The sequence below is a fragment of the Polypterus senegalus genome, chromosome 4 (genome assembly GCF_016835505.1).
Source record: "Polypterus senegalus isolate Bchr_013 chromosome 4, ASM1683550v1, whole genome shotgun sequence".
Lineage (NCBI taxonomy): Eukaryota > Metazoa > Chordata > Cladistia > Polypteriformes > Polypteridae > Polypterus > Polypterus senegalus.
Window position 1 is genome coordinate 241811160 of NC_053157.1, and position 21652 is coordinate 241832811.

Here is a 21652-nt window from a genome sequence, read left to right on the forward strand (position 1 = left end):
CAACAGTCAGACATTTGTTTTAATCTGACTGACTCAATTAAGTACAAGACTACACTTAAGTCCACGTCAATCGATTAAAATTAGGCGGACACAAATTTGTATTGTTATTTTCATTTACATTTTCTTCAGACGTTGTTTAGTAACGATAAATATCTCATATCCAAACTTTTTATATCATTATTTTTTCAGAACAGCTATTCATAAATGACGGTGGTAAAAATACACTGCAGTCTTAATAATGCACTCGACAGTGTTAAAGTGTAAGATACTGGCACTAGTAGACTATCGTCACAGAGGGATTTTACGAATATACAGTCCTACTCTAACAAACACTTTATCTTGACCGTCCACCTTTAGAAATTATCTTAACTCACCCACCTTTAGAAATTACTCCCACCTTTCTTTTTACTTATCCATAAGGCAGTAGGCTAGAGTTGAGCACGAATGAGAAATAACACCGATTGGCGATTTGTTGGATAAAAAGGTGATTAACCGCGACGTTTAAATTTTCGATTGGCTGGTCAGTGCCTCACGTTCGGAAATTTAATATATGATTGGCTGAAGTCGAAAATGATATTCACGCCCATTTTACTCCGTCTGCAGCAATAACTACTTGACATCGGCGCTGACTACGCCAATATCAATGACGTCATGACGCTAGCGTGCCTCAAAATCAGGTGACTGGGATTTTCAAACCAAGGCAGCCTCAGAACAGCGTTTCGAAACCTCGCCTAGTCAGCATCGAGCAGCCCATCACTACTTTGCTCTTATGAGATCCTAGCGGTCCGACTTCTTCACGGCCATACGATCAAGCAAAGGTGTGGAAGGTGAGACAAAGTCGAACGTGGCGATCGCTTACGGATGGGAATGCCAGCAGGGAGGAAGATCGCGACATGCTGAGAGGTTTTAACGTTGAGGAGGTGCCTGAGGCCGCGTGGTTCGTTTTTAAATGTTGGGGATTGAGCGCTACGTGGAGGAGGAGGCACCGCAAATCGCACCTGCATGAGTTTACTGTGGAAGACAGGGGTCACGCACTTTTTAGCCGGTGCTACATTTATTTATTTTCCGGTCGGTGTCCCGTGAAATGTAATGCTACATCTGATGTGGAGGTACGTTAAGTCGGGATTGCTTTCTTCACGCCCGTGCACTTTTCCACGGTGCTTCGCCTTTTGGTTTGGCGCATGCTCTGAAATGTGCTTACCGTCGGGCACGCGCTTGTTCTGCCGCTCGCTCCCGTCGTTCGTTTCTGATTTTTCTCGAGCTCTGCGTGTTCTTTGTGTTTTTTCCTTTTCCCTCTAAAGCCGTCATCGGCAAACTTTGTTAAAGTGGCGTCGCACGATGTAACTTTATGGGGCGCGTTCAGGTTTCAATGCCAGCAGTTTGTCTCATACTAAGTCCTATCGGGGCCGTACGCTGGGACAAGAGGGGGCAATGACCCCTTAAACAAACGTCCTGCCCCCTTAAATCAAACTTTTAGAAGTTGAGGAAGAAAATAGATTGCCCACAAACTGAATATGGACAAGATTTACTACAGTGGCTGAAAAATCCACTGGAAAAGGCACAAATGAGATGTTAGGTTTCACCTCTTGTTCGCTCTTTCCCTCCGTGCTTTGTTTGTCCGCAGCTCACACAGAACTCCGTAGAGATCCCCCACGCTAAACATCCAATCACTGTTAGTATGCAAATGACCCGGTGTCAGGTTTCAGTAGGCAGGGCTGCGCAAAATGAGTTGCGCAACAGCGGGAGGCTTTGAGGAGGCAGCAAATCTCTGTCGTCAACATCATAGCGACTCGTGATATAATTAACAACAACTAAAAAAATCATCTATATTTGTACAGTTAGTGGGGGACTAGTCCATTGTTCTCACGGTTTCAGTCTGGTAGAGAATTGTTTCTTTCTCGATCCCACAAACACCACTGCTGCTCCATAGAGCAAACTGGACGACCTGTGTCTGTCTGTCAGACCCAACACAAAGCCCCCCGCTCCAGCTTTCAACTCTGCACTCGACAGTTTTCTCATTTCATATACTGATGTAATCCCAGCAATTTAGTAAAGATTATTCACTTTCCACCCAGCTTCCAGCAGCTCACAAAGCAACCCGCTCAGCTACCCAGTGACTTAAATGGCAATACGCCATCCCAGCCAATACTGGGTAGTTACCCCAAACGTATTTGGTGGTACAACATTAACATCATTTAATCCTGCCTGGTACCGCACACGACCATGGCTGGAGTACTCTGTTGTGCGGGACGCATGCTTCTGTTTCCCCTGTCGGAAATATGGCAGCACTGTTAATGAGAGGGATGTAGTTTTTACCTTAACTGGTTTTAACAGCTGGAAAGCAGCACTTGATCGAGACAAGGGGCAACAGAGGCATGTGTCCAGCCACAACCATGTGCATGCTTCAACCATCTGGACTGAGCATGAAAGCAGAGAGGCCACAGGGGGGACTGTGGATTTAATGTTGGCTGGTAAAACACAACTTGAAAAAAACCATTACTATGTCAAGAGTATCGGTAGTGCTATAAGGTTTCTCTGTGTAAATGAGTTGGGGCTCCGTGGGACTGCAGAAACCTTGAGACATGATGCAGCGGGTAATGATGATGACATTGCTTCAGGTATTTTTCTAAAACTGATGGAATATACCTTAGAGAAGGATAAGAAGCTAGCAAGCATTGCAAAGGGTATCCCAAAAAATGCAAAATACACATCTAAGGATATCCAAAATGAAATTATCCAAATACTGGCTGACATGATGCTTGGAGAAGTCAGGAAAAAATATGAAAGTGCTGATTCTGCAGGGTTTTACCTCAAAAGTGATGGGACCAGGGATAGGTGCAATGTGGAAAATGTGTCTGTGATAATACGGTTTGTCAGAAATTCCATGCCAGAGGAGCATCTTATTGGGTTGCTTGACTTGCATCAACTTGATGAAGAGTACATCACCTCTGAGATGCTGTTACACCTTTGTGATGCTGGCTACAGTGCTGACAGGATACTGAGCCAGTGTTATGATGGAGTTAGAGGTGGTGTACAAGCTCTACTCCAAAAGAGGCTCGACAGATATGTCCCATATATCCACTGCTACAACCACCAACTGCACTTAGTATTTGTGCATGCCATGCAGAGTGAGCCGTGTGCAAAAAGATTTTTTAGCCTATCGAGTTCACTCTACAACTTTGTTCACCACCACTATGTGCTCAATAAACATGATGCACCTTGTCTAAAAAGGCTGCTTGAGATCAGATGGACAAGCCACTATGAGGTGAGGTGACAAGGTGCACTGTGGACAATCAAGAACACATCCTTAGTATCCTATCTGAGATGACAGAGGATGACGATGCTGGAGTTGACCTGTGCACCGAGGCATCAGGCCTGCTATGCCAAATTAAGAGGCATCACTTCTTTGAGATTGGAAAGTTCCCAGTGCGGGTGCTTGGTGTCTTGAAACCAGCAAATGATTTTCTACTGTCTCAGTCAGTTGATCTGTGCAGTACAGTAGTTATATGCATGGGGTTTATGTCACAATGATTTATGACCCTTAGGCCCCGCCCCTTTGGACTTTGGATCGGAAGTCCCGCCCTATGACGGATGACAGGAAGTTCCGTATGACGCAATACCGGAAGTCCCTCCCAGCTGATGCAACACCTGAAGTCCCGCCCCTGCTGACGTCACATCTCTCCCCCCTGTGACCTAGCCCCCTCCCTCTGGCACCTGATTGGTTCAGGAAACTGTCAAAGGCCTTTTGATGGATGTCTGTCCCCTCGTTGAACCCGCCCCCACGGCACCTGATTGGTTCAGGAAAATGTCAAGGGGAATTTGATGGATGTCTGACCCCTGTTTGATCCCACAGGTACTTAATTAAACAAACTGTCAAGAGAAGCCCCCCTCCTTGAACGGGCATGCCCGGGGCATGTCCTGACAAATCCAGGCCATTTACAGACCTGTTGGTGTCCCCACTTCTCTCGAAGGCACACAAGCGTTTCAAGGGGCAGAGCTGCCTGCCTCTACGGTTTGGGTAAGAACTCCTGTATCTATCTATTATTTAAAATAATCTACGACTTTAAAGATCTAAACCTTAGTTCAGCACTTGTAAACCATTTTTTTATTTTATTTTATCTAAGTCAAGCCCCCAGACATTCTCTGCACTGACAAGCTGTCCCTTCACTCTCTCTACACAGTTGATGCGTGAGAGCTGAGAGACACTTCCAATCCCCCACAAGTCCCTGCCAGTTCTGAAAGGCCTGTATGAAAAACGAAGCATTTTGTTCTATCTACGTTTTAAAGATGAACACGCAATTAAAACATCTCATCTTTTCTTCAAACTAAGTCAAGCTGCTTTTTTCCATCTCACAGACAAATTCTGCAGTAAAAAGCAGCCTTAGCGGTGATTCAAGTTCCCCACCTCACAGAAATCAAGCAGCCCGGCTTTTTAGCAGCCCCCGCTTTCTTAAACAAAATGACAGGCTCTGTGTAGACAGAGAGAGTCGGACAGCCCCCCTGCCATGCAGACTGTATGAGGCCAGAGCTCTGCTGACAAACACCCCCACCCCCTGCTGTGTTCTGCGAGCGCATGCTTGTCAACCCTCACCCTAACCAGGAACGGGAGCGCGCATCAAGCTCGCACGTTCGCACAGCTAATCAGTCCGGGAGAACAAGTTACGTGTGTAACTTTTAAAGTTAAAGGATTTAAAAATCACCCGCTCAGTTAAATAATAGGCCACAGGGACCTTTTAAAGAACGTTTGAGATGCTAGCCTCGGATGTATATTTTGTATATCTTTAAGAAAAAGCCCCGTTCCATCCATTACATGCCATTTAAAACAATCAGCTGCCCCTAAGGAAACAGATCGCGAAAGCACGGCGAATAGTTTTCTAAAAGTTAGAATTGTATTCAGATAATCCCAGAGTGAACGGAGCACAAATATTTACCAGAAGCGGAATTCGAAACCACGCTGGCTTTTGTCCCTTGAGTCTTAAAACCATAGCCTTAAACAGATCGGACCTCCGGGGATAAAGAAATACGCTTCACAGCCCAGAGACGGCAGGTGTTTGTGTGACCGGTTAGGGGGAAAGGATGGGGCGATTCAGAGCACCTAGGCAACAAAAATTACCTTACCTTGTGGAATTCAGCTTGTAAAACAAAGGATGTTTTTAGGAGACAATCCAAAGACGCGGTGCAACGAGCGTGGCGTGTGTCCGGTTCAAATGATTGGCAAACATAAAGCACTTCCAAAATAATGCTTTATAAAGAGAGATGCTTTAAAATGGTTCTAAAACCTTTTTCATCCCCATTTAAATATATTCCGGTTCAAATGATTGGTAAACATTAACATAAAGCACTTCCAAAAATACAGCTCTATAAAGAGAGATGCTTTAAAAGTGATCTAAAAACTTTTCCTTAATTACATTGTCCTCCTGGCTGAGTAACGAATCACGTCCTGTACATGTCGAGATGCCAGCCCAGGTCTGCCGTCCCTTACAAAATGAGTAACCTAAAAACGTTATATAGTGTAAGTATAATATAATGAAGTTATTTTTAAAGTAACACCACATCGCTCAAGAGAGTCTGATTCCACGTGTGTTTTTGGATTTGCTGTGGTCAGTGATTTTTTAATTTTTTGCTTAGCTCATTTCTATCACCTAGGAGCCTGTTGACAAAGAAAAACACTGTAAATGCACTTGTGTATTTAAACGGAGCTTTATAAGGAAGCACACGAGGCTCTACTGGAGTGTGCTGGTTTAACTAGAGGCCTTTACAACACCCTTTGGCAAGCCACGAAAACGTCGGTCATTTTTCAACTGTTTCCAAAGCACATAGCCCCCCCAGCGTCTATATGAACTTCTTAGAAAAATGATTTCTTTTATCTTTGTACAGGATGAAATGAAATATAACTGTTCTTCATGCAGACTATTCATGATTCTTATAAGCGTTAAATGAACTTATTTTTAAAAATGGAAGTTTGAATCCTTTTTTTTATATATATATATTTTTTTTAGTGGGTTATATCCCCGTTGAGTCTCCGATTTATTATACCGATTCAGGTAAGACCCTTTTTTTAAAAATGCTTTAGGCTTGCAAGGTGCTTCAGAGCATTCGTGCGTGTGTGCTTGAGTTTGGGCATGCGCATTGTGCGTGTGTCACGAGCTAGGGCACGCGCTTGTGTCCAAAGTCCGGGCGACTTGTAAACGTCTCCAGTGTATTGTTCATGTGTAAATGAATAGGATTAAGAACTAGGGTGTCTGTTTTGATAAAGTTTTTATCTTGGTGTAGGGGTTGAGGTTTCAGGTAGTTACAAAATAACCTATTTAGTTCGAGATTCTGTTTAGCTAACGTAAAATAGAATTATTTATATGGTCAAACATCTAGCGGAATAGAGTCTGCAGGGTGATAACGCATGAGCTGTGGTTGCATGTGTGGATGGATTGATTTAAAGAGAGAGCACGCGTGTTTTTTAATGAGCCGAGGAAAACCTTGGAAGCTTAGGACTTCTTGTTTTTGTTTTTTAGAAGCTAGTCCTTTACACAGTGAAGACGTTTCTCAAGGGGATTCCTCAGGGTTGACCAATCGCAGTAGTTTTTGTCTCGGCGTTTGAAAATTCAAACAGGGGCCTCTCCTCTGAGAATATTCAGGAGTGGCTTTAAAGCGCAGGCCGGTGGTGCATTAACTCTGACATAATAAAAGGATTCTGAACGACCTGCAGAAGGGACCCGCTGGTGAAATGCCTACTGTTTCGAAACGGCCTCTCTCTGTACGGAGCCGCCTGTTTTTGAAGGCTGAGATAACGAAACATTTTTTCTTTATAAACTCTCATTTGAACAACCGGTTAGAGACAGACTCCAGGAGCTTACTGTAACGGTGTTTTCATTCATTTCATTAAGTGTAATTATTTTAATACAGAATAGTAGCCCAAATTCTGGGTGATTTTAGACGTGTGAGTAATATAATGAAGTTATTTTTAAAAGTAACCCCACACCGCACGAGAGAGACTGATTCCACGTGTGTTTTAGGATTTGCTGCAGGTCAGTGATTTTTTTAAATTTTTGTTTAGCTCGTTTCTATCACCTAGGAGCCTTTTGACAAAGGAAAACTCTGTAAGTACACTTGTGCATTTAAACGGAGATTTATAAGAAAGCAGGTTGCACACCTTATCCCAGTTTTGTACGTGCATTTAAAAGCACTCACTGTTACACTAGCACAAAATGTTGATATTTTCTGTCTACTCAAAACTAAAATTATTTCTATTAACACAGGGGATAATTAGAAATCATTTTACTATTTTTAATAGTATTATGATTTTTGTTTCTGGTGGGGTGGGTTGGTTCCCTGCCTTGAGCCCTGTGTTGGAGGGATTGGCTCCAGCAGACCCCAGCGACCCAGTGTTCGGTTTCAGCGGGGCGCTCTGTTGCACATCCGAAGTTCATTGAACTAATATGTCAGAGCTAATTATACTTTCTGCTTAAACTAATGATCAAATATTTACAGCATTAGTAAACAAAATACATTTTCAGTAGCCAAGTAAAATGACCAGTTGCTTTAACATGAAAATAAAGCATTATAAGAAAAATCCCTTTTTCCAACAGTTTTTCTTGACCGGTCTTTGGAATTATCAGTGCCTTTCTGATCACATCCACCCCAAACATAGCATAGAACTTAATTCCGTTTCCATTTTTTTAAAATGTTTCAGTTTCTTTAAAATTTTAACAGAAAAACAGTTATTTCAATAATTACACTTTTCAGAAGTTTTAAAATTTGGTTTCAAGGGGCCTTTTTACCGGGTTTGAATTTTAGGATTGGAAGCCCCTAACATTTGAACCCAGGAAAAAACGGTTAAAGGCCGCCAGACTTCAGCGGGCTTGACGCCCAGGCCATCAGGAATGTAAAAACATCACATTTTCCCAAAGAAATTTTTTAAAAAAAATAAAAAACCCTTTTTTCCAAATTTTTAAAAACTTTTTTCCACCCTAATTCTTTTTCGCTTTCGGTAAGTTAATTTGTTTTTTTTTATTTAATTTTAATTCGTTTTTAATTTTCCAAAGTTTGAACGTTTTGTTAAAACCCTTTCAGCATTTAGCCTAATTATCTTTTTTCCCTCCGTTCTTTTTTAAATTGTTTATTCTTTTTTTTAATTTTTTATCGAGTTAAAATTTTTCTTGGACATTTCATTTCACCGTTTAAAATCTTTCCCCGGCTCTAAACACGTTTCCTTTAATTCCGGCCTTCCTTCAATTATCCTAAATAAATTCTTATTACGTTTAAAATTAAAGCTCGTAAAGTTTTAAAAAAGGGGGGGAGGAAAATTTTGGAATAGCTTTTTTTTGGGTCATCCAAAAACCGACAAAATGTAGGGTTTTACGTTTTAGGTTTCGCACAAGGACCGTATTGAACATGCTTACGCTCCCGGAACGTTAGTGTTGAAAGTTAAGTTTATGTTGGGTGGAAATCCTTTAAACGGTTAACCGTTTTGGTGGGACAACGGGCAAGTTAACTTTTCCTTTGTAAAACCCCTGACCCCGGGCCTGCCCACAAAAAAAACAAATGATTCCTAAGAAGGGGAAAAAAACACCTTGACGAAACAAAGGACACCAGACAATACGACCATCTTTGAGCATATAACGTTACGATTGCGGCTTCCGTTTGAATTGAACTTTTGACTGCGATGGGGAAAATATGGCGCGTTGAGAACTTCCTGGCATTAATGGGTTCCCTTTCCTGATTCAGGAAGAACATTAAATATTGGAGTTTAGAATATGAACTAGACTGAGTAATGGTACATTTGTGCCAAAATAAATAAATAATGAGTAAATAACCACATGAAAAAGTGGTGTGATTACAATTTGAAAAACTGCCGTGATACATTTGAAATAAATAATAAGCTTTTTTTGACATGTGCAGTCTGGAATAGTCTGAATGTGTCTTAAAGAGTTCATTTTTAAATAAAACTTAAAAAGGCAAATTAAAAATATTAAATCTGAATAAAACACAGAAGTATCATTTAATGATATCAATTAGGGTTAAGTATTATCAAGCACCGGGATCTATTTATAAGGTTTATTTAATTTAGTTATAAACAAAATGATTGTGGCATTTTGCTTTGAAATGAACAATAGTTTGATAGAGATTTAAGAATCAGAACGCAAGGGCTGACAGTAGTGCCTGAGATCTCTGTTTTATTTTAACCTTTTGACAAGAACCCTGGTCAGGGTAATATACCACCTATATTGAAAATGAACGGTGCCGACATGCTAACTAAATAGATATAATCTAAGATATTTTAGAATATGACCTAAATAAATACTAAAGGGTCTGCACTTCAACTTCCAACTGCCTCGGGTGCTATGGATCTTGTAATGGAGACTGCAAAAGATTCTCTAATCTTTACTCTGTAATGGTCCATATGATGGAGATCTAGCACCTGTGTCCGCAGTGTTAACCGGTCATAGGACATGATGTTCAAAATTCACCTAGGTTTTTCAAATGAGATAGGACGAGTGCGGCGGTGTTCTGTATTCTCTTTTCTGTATTCACTATTCACAGTGACCATATCCCGAGACCTTAGGTGTTTTATGTCAAGTACCTTTCACTGACCGAATAAGAGACATCCATCAAAAGGCTCTTGACAGTTTCCTAACCAATCAGGCCGGTGGGTGGGAGTCTCTTTTCAAAGAGTATTCAAAAACGCAGCGTTTTGAACGGTTAACAATCTGCATCTCTCCAGCTATGTTCCTGATCAGCCACGACGGTCTATGGACCAGAAGACCCCCTACGATGGCCTGTTTTGACCTGAGGCTACCGTGCCTGACTCCGAGTACTCTGCGCCTAACAGCTAGCCTGCAGACCAGCCTTCTCGGCCGGACCATCTTATGCCTTCAACTGCCCAGATCTAGGGGCCTGAGCCTCAGGTATCTGCCTCTGGGTGATCTATATTGGTCGGATAGTTTCCTGGAGAACCGCCGAGTACCTGACATTTTGTACCTGCTCATGATGTTCCGGGATTCCTAGCAGGGTCTAGGAGATAGCCATTCAAGCAGTGCAACAAGAGGCTGTGGACGACCCGGTAGAGGCTCAGGCCGTTTCGAACATAACACCCAAGGATGGGATTATGCGGGGGATAGCCCTTGAACAAACAGATGGACCCTGGGTGAAACATTTCGATAGGCTCAGAAGCTGGGCAAGTGTTGGGTGTAGGCTCTGCCGGATAGAATAACGGATCGGTACCTAAAAAGTACCCCAAGCCTTTCATCACGGACGCCGACTCTTACTCAAAAATATCGTGAAAAAGCCGAGGCTTCTCTAGCGCCATTTTCTGGACCTGATAGGTTTGCTGGACCTTTAAGGGTTTTACGGGTATCCGACCTGGACACTCTGATGAAGCGTCTGAACTGAACGTCTCGGTGAGGTCACATGTTTTGTCGGCCTAAGGTCTCGGGGATATGGTCATTGTGAATAGTGAATAAAGAAAAGAGAATACAGAACACACGCCACACTCGTCCTATCTCTTTTGAAAAACCTAGGTGAATTTTGAACATCATGTCCTATGACCGGTTAACACTGCGGACACAGGTGCTAGATCTCCATCATATGGACCATTACAGAGTAAAGATTAGAGAATCTTTTTCAGTCTCCATTACAAGATCCATAGCACCCGCAGGAAGTTGGACAATAAAGTGCAGACCCTTTAGTATTTATTTAGGTCATATTCTAAAATATCTTAGATTATATCTATTTAGTTAGCATGTCGGCACCGTTCATTTTCAATATAGGTGGTATATTACCCTGACCAGGGGTTTTTTGTCAAAAGGTTAAAATAAAACAGAGATCTGAGATACTCTTCGTCAGCCCTTGCATTCTGATTCTTAAAGCTCTGTCAAACTATTGCTAATTTCAAAGCAAAATGCCACCAATCATTTTGTTTATAACTAAATTAAATAAACCTTATAAATAGATCCTGGTGCTTGATAATACTTAACCCTAATTGATATCATTAAATGATATTTCTGTGTTTTATTCAGATTTAATATTTTTAATTTGCCTTTTTAAGCTTTATTTAAAATGAACTCTTTAGACACATTCAGACTATTCCAGACTGCACATGTCAAAAAGCTTGTTATTTATTTCAAATGTATCACGGCAGTTTTTCAAATTGTAATCACATCCACTTTTTCATGTGGTTATTTACTTCATAAATAACTTTATTTATTTATTTTGCACAAAATGTCCTTACCATCATGACTACCAGTCTAGTTCATATTCTAAAATCCAATATTTAATGTTCTTCCTGAATCAGGAGGAACACAAGCCTCACTTTTACTGCCAGATAAGATTCTAACAGTAAGCGGCTCATGTTAATCAGCCTCATACTAGCCGATGTTAAATAATGTTTTTCCCCAACTCTTTGCAATCCCGTGGAACTGCCTACATAGATGACAGTTTAGCTGATAATATATCGCAGAACACGTAGGTTCTGTTGTAGTGTGTGGTGAGCTTGTTGATCCGGTCTTAAGATGTTTTTTAATCTCCTCTGTCACTTAGTATTTGTACATTTTAGTTTTTACTGTCTTATCTTTGTGATAGGGGCGAGTCAATGTTTCATTTTGGAATAATAATGTCTAGCTTAACTCTGCCCCTGACTATGATCCCTGCACAAACCCTGGTCCTTTGACTCGTTTGCAGACACTTGTTGACTCTTGGAATCCCAGTTTAAACTTACGTCCCCTTCACCCTGAATGCTACTAAAACCAAGGGTGCTTTTTCACAAACAGAGGGGAAAAGCAGTTTTCAATGACAGCTGTCCTATGTCACCTGGACTACCTAAAAGAAAGAATAAAACCTCACAGTTTTAGTCAAATTTTAATCCTTGTGCTAACACATATAATAGATATGATGTAACTATTCACTAAAACATTTTCCATCCTGATTGGCCTAACGTGTCCAAAGCCTAATCCTCATCAGCCCTGTAGTGTATTTGCTCCTATAACCTCCTATACCCGTTCTTATTTTCAGGGGTTCATAACTGATGTAAAACGGAAGGCTCTTACCAAGCGTTCACAGAATTTCTAAAACGTTGTATTATACAAAGCCCCCCTGAGTACCAAAGTGTTTATAACCTGTTGATGAAAATGCTGTTTTAAATTAAAGCCTGAACAAGATAACTGTTTTCTAATCATCATATAAAATGCTTAGTAAATAAAGAGACTAAATACAATTTATAATAAAATGGAACACCGATGGACGGCTGAATAAACAAGGGAATCTAACTTAGCTTGAAATGCCGCAGAGTGCTTTACAAAACAAAACCCTACACAGTGGTTCTCAAACTCGGGGCGGACCCCGCTAGGGGACTCGAAGATGTGAAAAAAAGAAAACAAGAATCGAAAATATGAAAAATACATCTATTGAGCCCAAAACAAATTAACTTAAACTACCTTCTGATACAGAAAAATGAATATAGAGATAGATAAATGTCGATAAAACTTAAGTAGGTATAATAAAAGTGTCATGAGGATAAAATCTGATTTTTTTTTTCATGATTAGCAGGCCAAAGATTTGGCCGTTTGAGAAAAATAATCGTACATTTGTGTTGTAAGCAGAATCTGAATGACCTGGGCTGGCAAGAAAAGATATATGATAGAAGATATGTGATGTCTCCAGTTCCTTTAGGGACTTTATACTAGCTATTATCATTTAAAATGAGTACAGAAATTAAGTTCTATGCTATGTTTGGGGTGGATGTGATCAGAAAGGCACTGATAATTCCAAAGACCGGTCAAGAAAACTGTTGGAAAAAGGGATTTTTCTTATAATGCTTTATTTTCATGTTAAAGCAACTGGTCATTTTACTTGGCTACTGAAAATGTATTTTGTTCACTAATGCTGTAAATATTTGATCATTAGTTTAAGCAGAAAGAATAATTAGCTCTGACATATTAGTTCAATGAACTTCGGATGTGCAACAGAGCGCCCCGCTGAAACCGAACACTGGGTCGCTGGGGTCTGCTGGAGCCAATCCCTCCAACACAGGGCTCAAGGCAGGGAACCAACCCACCGCAGAAACAAAAATCATAATACTATTAAAAATAGTAAAATGATTTCTAATTATCCCCTGTGTTAATAGAACTAATTTTAGTTTTGAGTAGATAGAACATATCAACATTTTGTGCTAGTGTAACAGTGAGTGCTTTTAAATGCACGTACAAAACTGGGATAAGGTGTGCAACCTGCTTTCTTATAAATCTCCGTTTAAATGCACAAGTGTACTTACAGAGTTTTCCTTTGTCAAAAGGCTCCTAGGTGATAGAAACGAGCTAAGCAAAAAATTTAAAAATCACTGACCTGCAGCAAATCCTAAAACACACGTGGAATCTGTCTCTCTTGTGCGGTGTGGGGTTACTTTTAAAAATAACTTCATTATATTACTCACACGTCTAAAATCACCCAGAATTTGGGCTACTATTCTGTACTAAAATAATTACACTTAATGAAATGAATGAAAACACCGTTACAGTAAGCTCCTGGAGTCTGTCTCTAACCGGTTGTTCAAATGAGAGTTTATAAAGCAAAAATGTTTCGTTATCTCAGCCTTCAAAAAACAGGCGGCTCCGTACAGAGAGAGGCCGTTTTGAAACAGTAGGCATTTCACCAGCGGGTCCCTTCTGCAGGTCGTTCAGAATCCTTTTATTAGGTCAGAGTTAATGCACCACCGGCCTGCGCTTTAAAGCCACTCCTGAATATTCTCAGAGGAGAGGCCCCTGTTTGAATTTTCAAACGCCGAGACAAAAACTGCTGCGATTGGTCAACCCTGAGGAAGCCCCTTGAGAAACGTCTTCACTGTGTAAAGGACTAGCTTCTAAAAAACAAAAACAAGAAGTCCTAAGCTTTCAAGGTTTGCCTCGGTTCATTAAAAAACACGCGTGCTCTCTCTTTAAATCAATCCATCCACACATGCAACCACAGCTCATGCGTTATCACCCTGCAGACTCTATTCCGCTAGATGTTTGACCATATAAATAATTCTATTTTACGTTAGCTAAACAGAATCTCGAACTAAATAGGTTATTTTGTAACTACCTGAAACCTCAACCCCTACACCAAGATAAAACTTTATTAAAACAGACACCCTAGTTCTTAATCCTATTCATTTACACATGAACAATACACTGGAGACGTTTACAAGTCGCCCGGACTTTGGACACAAGCGCGTGCCCTAGCTCGTGCACACACGCACAATGCGCATGCCCAAACTCGCGCACACACGCACGAATGCTCTGAAGCACCTTGCAAGCCTAAAGCATTTTTAAAAAAAGGGTCTTACCTGAATCCGTATAATAAATCGGAGACTCAACGGGGATATAACCCTCTAAAAAAAATATATATATATATATATATATATATAAAGGATTCAAACTTCCATTTTTAAAAATAAGTTCATTTAACGCTTATAAGAATCATGAATAGTCTGCATGAAGAACAGTTATATTTCATCCTGTACAAAGATAAAAGAAATCATTTTTCTAAGAAGTTCATATAGACGCGGGGGGGGCTATGTGCTTTGGAAACAGTTGAAAAATGACCGACGTTTTCGTGGCTTGCCAAAGGGTGTTGTAAAGGCCTCTAGTTAAACCAGCACACTCCAGTAGAGCCTCGTGTGCTTCCTTATAAAGCTCCGTTTAAATACACAAGTGCATTTACAGTGTTTTTCTTTGTCAACAGGCTCCTAGGTGATAGAAATGAGCTAAGCAAAAAATTAAAAAATCACTGACCACAGCAAATCCAAAAACACACGTGGATTCAGACTCTCTTGAGCGATGTGGTGTTACTTAAAAATAACTTCATTATATTATACTTACACTATATAACGTTTTTAGGTTACTCATTTTGTAAGGGACGGCAGACATGGGCTGGCATCTCGACATGTACAGGACGTGATTCGTTACTCAGCCAGGAGGACAATGTAATTAAGGAAATTAGGGTTTTGTTCTCTTTTAGTAACTGTCTTTTATCTGATTTTAGACAGACCCCAGAAAATAAACCCTAAAGTTAAACTCTGTATTTATGTGAACATTTTTGGTATCAGCCACCAATCAGCCCAGGCTAGATATTTTAGACGTCTCAAACATGATTTAAAAGGGAACTGCGGCATACGTCTGTGTGATTTTTACAAGGCTTATATATCAAAATATATTTAAATGGGGATGAAAAAGGTTTTAGAACCATTTTAAAGCATCTCTCTTTATAAAGTGGTATTTTGGAAGTGCTTTATGTTTGCCAATCATTTGAACCGGACACAAGCCATGCTCGTTGCACCGCGTCTTTGGATTGTCTCCTAAAAACATCCTTTGTTTTACAAGCTGCATTCCACAAGGTAAGGTAATTTTTGCTGCTAGGTGCTCTGAATAGCGCCCCATCCTTTCCCCCTAACCGGTCACACAAACACCTGCCGTCTCTGGGCTGTGAAGCGCATTTCTGTATCCCCGGAGGTCCGATCTGTTTAAGGCTATGGTTTTAAGACTCAAGGGACAAAAGCCAGCGTGGTTTCGAATCCCGCTTCTGGTAAATATTTGTGCTCCGTCCACTCTGGGATTATCTGAATACAATTCTAACTTTTAGAAAACTATTCGCCGTGCTTTCGCGATGTTTCCTTAGGGGCAGTTGATTATTTTAAATGGCATGTAATGGATGGAACGGGGCTTTTTCTTAAAGATATACAAAATATACATCCGAGGCTAGCGTCTCAAACGTTCTTTAAAAGGTCCCTGTGGCCTATTATTTAACTGTGCGAGTGATTTTTAAATCCTTTAACTTTAAAAGTTACACACGTAACTTGTTCTCCCGGACTGAGCAGCTGCGCGAACGTGCGAGCTTGATGCGCGCTCCCGTTCCTGGTTAGGGTGGGGGTTGACAAGCATGCGCTCGCAGAACACAGCAGGGGTGGGGTGTTTGTCAGCAGAGCTCTGGCCTCATACAGTCTGCATGGCAGGGGGCTGTCCGACTCTCTCTGTCTACACAGAGCCTGTCATTTTGTTTGAGAAAGCAGGGGCTGCTAAAAAGCCGGGCTGCTTGATTTCTGTGAGGTGGGGAACTTGAATCACCGCTAAGGCTGCTTTTTACTGCAGAATCTGTCTGTGAGATGGAAAAAAGCAGCTTGACTTAGTTTGAAGAAAAGATGAGATGTTTTAATTGCGTGTTCATCTTTAAAACGTAGATAGAACAAAATGCTTCGTTTTTCATACAGGCCTTTCAGAACTGGCAGGGACTTGTGGGGGACTGGGAAGTGTCTCTCAGCTCTCACGCATCAACTGTGTAGAGAGAGTGAAGGGACAGCTTGTCGGTGCAGAGAATGTCTGGGGGCTTGACTTAGATAAAATAAAATAAAAAAATGGTTTACAAGTGCTGAACTAAGGTTTAGATCTTTAAAGTCGTAGATTATTTTAAATAATAGATAGATACAGGAGTTCTTGCCCAAACCGTAGAGGCAGGCAGCTCTGCCCCTTGAAACGCTTGTGTGTCTTCGAGAGAAGTGGGGACACCAACAGGTCTGTAAATGGCCTGGATTTGTCAGGACATGCCCCGGGCATGCCCGTTCAAGGAGGAGGGCTTCTCTTGACAGTTTGTTTAATTAAGCACCTGTGGGATCAAACAGGGGTCAGACATCCATCAAATTCCCCTTGACATTTTCCTGAACCAATCGGGTGCCAGAGGGAGGGGGCTAGGTCACGTGGGGGGAGATATGACGTCAGCAGGGGGCGGGACTTCCGGTGTTACATCAGCTGGGAGGGACTTCCGGTATTGCATCATGCGGGACTTCCGGTCCAAGGTCCAAAGGGGCGGGGCTTAAGGGTCATAAATCATTGTGACATAAACCCCATGCATATAACTACTCAGTACTTCTGAGGTTGTTAGTGCAGCCCTGGACTCCTTAAAAAAACATCCATGAGGATGACTGTTGGGGAGTGTCATCTCCTTCTGAGGATGAGTTACATCCAACAAAGAGAAGGAGAACAATGAGCAAACACCTGGGTCAAAGTGCTGTGCTCTCAACTTTGGGCCATACAGACTTTGGTGACCCTACCATTTCCCCCCATCAGTCTCTGAAAAGATCCCTGCTCAACATCCTTGACAGGGCCATTTCAGAAATGGAAACTAGATTTTCACACAAGAAGATTGACCTGATGAGAGTCATATCTAGTCTTGCACCCAAATCTAGCGCATTTCTAGATCCCACCCTGTTTCACCCTCTGGCTGTGATGGCTGGCACTGTAGCAGATGTTGTAAGTCTGAAAAATGAAGTTCTTGTGGCAAAACAGATGCTGCTCAAAAACGTTCAAAAGAAACAGACCTGTCCACTGTGTGTGAACTCCTGCAGGAGTACAAGGAAGCCTTTCCTGAGTTGCATAAATTGTATGTAACAGTCCTGGTCATTGGTGTGTCTTCACCATCGTGTGAGAGTTCCTGCTCCACTTTGTCACGTGTCCTAACCCCCTATCATCGCACCACGTTACATAAAAGAAAGAGGAATTTGGTGATCTTGGCCCATGAGAAGTCCATAACAAATAACTTGGATATGGAGGAATTTGGAAGAGTTTTTGCAAAGGGAAACAGGAGACTGTTGTTGTAGAGTGGATTGTGGAGAAAGGAGAGTGGAGCTGTTCAGTTACAAACATAGAGTTCAGTTGCTTACAAAACAAACAAGCTGAAAACAAGATAAAAAAAGAAGAAAAAAGTTCAAATGTTCTGTTTTGAATCTGTTGTGTTCTACAAATTAGTTTGAGAATTGTAGGAAAAGACATGGTGAATTGTTTTTTTTTTTGTTTTTTTTTTTAAATTACTATGACAACCCTTTTTAGGTTTGTAAATATTGGCTATATTAAGAGGTCTTATTTTACTCTTACTTTATTTTGCAAATTTATTTGAGAATTAGGCCATCCAATTAAGATAAAATTTATATTGTTGGTTGTAAAGATCTGGATGGATATTTTATTCATTATTTATTTTTTATTCTATTTTTCAGTTTTATTTTTCAAGACTTTTTATATTTTTTTTTTTATACCTTGGCCTACCCTTTTTAAGTTTTGCTAATATTGGCAATAGGGAGTTGTGTTATTGTTGGGTTTGAATATATTTGACATAGGCCATCCAATTAAGGTAAATGTCATGTTTTTAGTTGTTATAATCTGATGAGGAATATTTTATTTTATTTTTTGTTTTATTTTTCAGTTTTAATCCTGAAGGATTGCCACCTTATCGTGGTCAGGGGGTTTGCGTGCCTCAGTGACCCTAAGAGCTACACCAGCAGAAGTTTAGCCTTCAGGTGGGACACCCAAGTTGGACAGGTCTTAGGGTAGAGGCCTGACAAATTGCAATCCAATGACATGACAAAAACAGTTATCCAGAGCACCCCCATCCCTTTCCCGCCTCCATCGCCACCATGTGCCCCCTTCACATTTCTGTCTGCCCCCTTAAATATGCCTGTCTAGAACTGGCCCAGAGTCCTATTAGAAATAATTTTAAATAATTTTGTTTTTTTAAGATGCTCGTGCGGTTTCACTGTAACAGGGAGATTTTCATTTGTTAAATGGGAAATAAAAATACAAACATTACACAAGCTAGTGCTGCTGGAGGGATACAGTAAAATCTACAGCTGGCATGGCATTATGAGTACTTCTAGTGATATTTGAAACGGTATTGTTTTATTTAATGTCTTTTATCGTTTACAACTACTTTCAGTATTTCTGTACACTTTTTTTTAATTTTTTTTTAATTTTTTTTTTTGCTTACTAGAGATGGCCGTGTTAAATGAAGAACAGGGGGGTATTTTCCTTACGTCGCTTATATCATCCGAGATCAGATGCCTCATCTTGAATGAGTTCATGCCGGTGAAACACATCCGGGATGAGTCGGTTTTTCAAACGCAGCGGTGCAGTAGATTAGTTTAGCTGAATCTAATCATCCGAGATGAATGCGCGCTGAGTGAAAAGCTCACATATATTGAGTCTAGAAAACATGATCAGCAAGTCTCTGATAGGCTGCAACAAAATGACGAAAGAACGGGCGCATTTTTTCACACAAGTGGACCAGGACCTTTTACTCGAAGGATATCAAGAATTTCAAGATTTAATATGCACAAGGGGTAACACTGCTAAATCAGCCCAAACCAGAAAAGACGGCTGTCAAAAAGTGGCCGACAAATTAAACGCTAAGTAGCGCGCATTGTACTTACTGAATGCAGCGTTTCATTTCCTATGTGTCAGATTAATTATTATTTAATATGTCATAATTCCAGATCAAACGTGAGCACAAGGAGAACATAGGAACAGGTTAAAGTGAAGTACAAGAAAAACTGGTAAATATTGCTATATAACTAAAGAATTGTTGACATAAAGAATCATATATAAATAAAAAAATAATAATAATTTTAAAGCTAATAAGAAGGCAGACAAGCAAAAAACAGGTGGAGGTCCACGCTGTCCAGACCTAACCCCTGCAGAAGAGTTGGCTTTCCAAGAAAATGCCCATCGCCCTGTTTCTGAGTACATTCCAGGGGAAAGTTTCTCCTCAGATGCAGTGGTCACTTCATTTTATGTAAAGGATGGTCATTGCATAGATTTGTCCTCAATGTGTGCCATAGGTATGTTCCATATAGCCCTCTTTTTTGGTTGGGTCAGTTTCAGGGAATGTCATATCCCAAGAACTTGTGTCTGACCAACGAGATATTGATGGAGGTGATGAAGATATTTGACGAAGACACTGTGTCTGATTATTGATCAGGATGAGAGGTACATTTTCCGAATAATGTTTGATCAAACTCCTCTCATCAGTCCCACACTGTAAAAAAATAATTTGTCCTTTCCAACTTAAAATTTTCTAGTGACCTGTTGCACTCAAAAATTTTAGTTCACCAAATTAAAGCTGTGTAAATTGATTATTTTTATTTGTGTTGACATTCTTACCATGTTGGCTCAAATAAAATATGTTGTGTCAGTTAAATGTTTGGTACTCATCAGATCAGCTTGTATTTTATGTTGTATTAGCTACTGTCATTTAATTTAGCTAACTACAAAGTCAGTATACAAATTTAAACACAACTGTACATTTTATGTTCTTCAAATTAATACCACATACAGCATTTAATGAATAATGCAAGACAAAAATTAAGTTCTTTAAATGTTTTATTAACAAATCACTTTATGCTATTATCAGCATTTATAACTGTGTAGCTGCAATATTTTGTGCATGTAACCTGGAAAGAATGCCCTATAAAAGAGCAGTAGAATGGTGACACTACACGTGAACAATATTTAAACTATAAATTATGTCAAAAACAGTTGAACAGAATTTACCAAACATATAACAGCAATAAAAATATTGGCAGTTATCTTGTAACTCAAGGTCATTCATTAGCAAATACGCAATAATGGGAATTCAAAATCTCGGAATCAAGAAAATTTAGAGAGTTGTTTAGAAAACAAATACATCAAATAAGTAATTAGACCATTTAACAGTCAACTCCATTTAACTTAACATTTGAAAACAGTGATCAAAGACTTTTTTTTCCTTCAAAAACAGATGCCCAAAACTGTCAAAATTGTCTGGAGGTGTCATGTATTCATTCGTATTACATTTGCAATAGTTTGGTTTTTAGAGATTGCACTCTAGCAGTGCAGTCATTTCCAAGGTGCAGCAACACTTTCTGGACCACCTCAAATGTGTATTTAAGGTCCTTGCGATAGTCCATGTTAAGAACATACAGTAGGCCAAACAGAATTGTAAAGTTGCCCAAGTTCTCCATAACCACCTCCTCTTCAAGGACAAGGAGAACATTTACTACATTGGAGAGCAATCTTGAAGGGACAGCATTCTCGTCCACCTCTAAAATCCCCATTGTGATGTTCCTTGCATGAGTCTCTAATCGTTCTGTATTCTACAAAAGACATAAAATAATATTAGACACTTAATAAAAATGACCCCTTGTCATGGACATCACATAAACTGTAACAAAATATCAAGTTATGTGTATATCATGCAAATTACGCCCCCATAAAAAGGCCAAACTGTTATACCATAAAATGAGGAAAGCAAATTACCAGGATAGTTTTGAAATTGAAGCCCGCTCTCTTAGATAGAAGGGAAGACCCCGAAGAACAGGGTCTCTCCTGTGTGCTGGGAAGTCTGTGGTCTGTGAAAGAACAGCAAAAGAAAAGAAAACCAACACAAGATAAGGTCAATGAATGGAGAAGAAAGAGACTGCTTAGCTTATGACACACAGATCAAATCTCAATGAAGCCAAAAAGAAAAATCTGTATTACTCTGTACTTGAAAATTTTGCATTACTTTAAGTATATTATCTACCTGTATATCCAGTTTCTCTAGTAGATTCTCCATTTCTTGTTCTCCTGATTGTCGTACTTTACCTCTGCACATCTTAAGCAAGTCCATAGTATAACTGTCCAATGATGTTAGAAGTGTTAACCTCAGATCAACACGGGTAATGCGTCGAAATTCTGCACATACGTATTTGTAAGAGACACAGTGAGAGAGGACTGAGTTAATGAACTGTAGAAACAGATCAAGTGTGTTTAAGATGTTAACGTGACATCTGAAGTTTAATAAACTATTTACCTGTTCTTCAACGAAAAGTCCTGCCCATCGCTGTTTA

At 40.2% G+C, this 21652-nt stretch overlaps 1 protein-coding gene across 2 annotated transcripts in view; it reads left to right on the forward strand.

Annotated features, from left to right (window-relative positions):
- The first annotated feature begins 662 nt into the window (after positions 1-662).
- The window catches only part of LOC120528350 (zinc finger protein 397-like), a 39218-nt gene continuing 18228 nt past the window's right edge, over positions 663-21652 (forward strand). For both annotated transcript variants that reach the window (XR_005633495.1, XM_039752492.1), the window contains exon 1: positions 663-827. The gene's annotated coding sequence lies outside the window, so the exon portion shown is untranslated. The remainder of the gene's footprint in view (positions 828-21652) is intronic.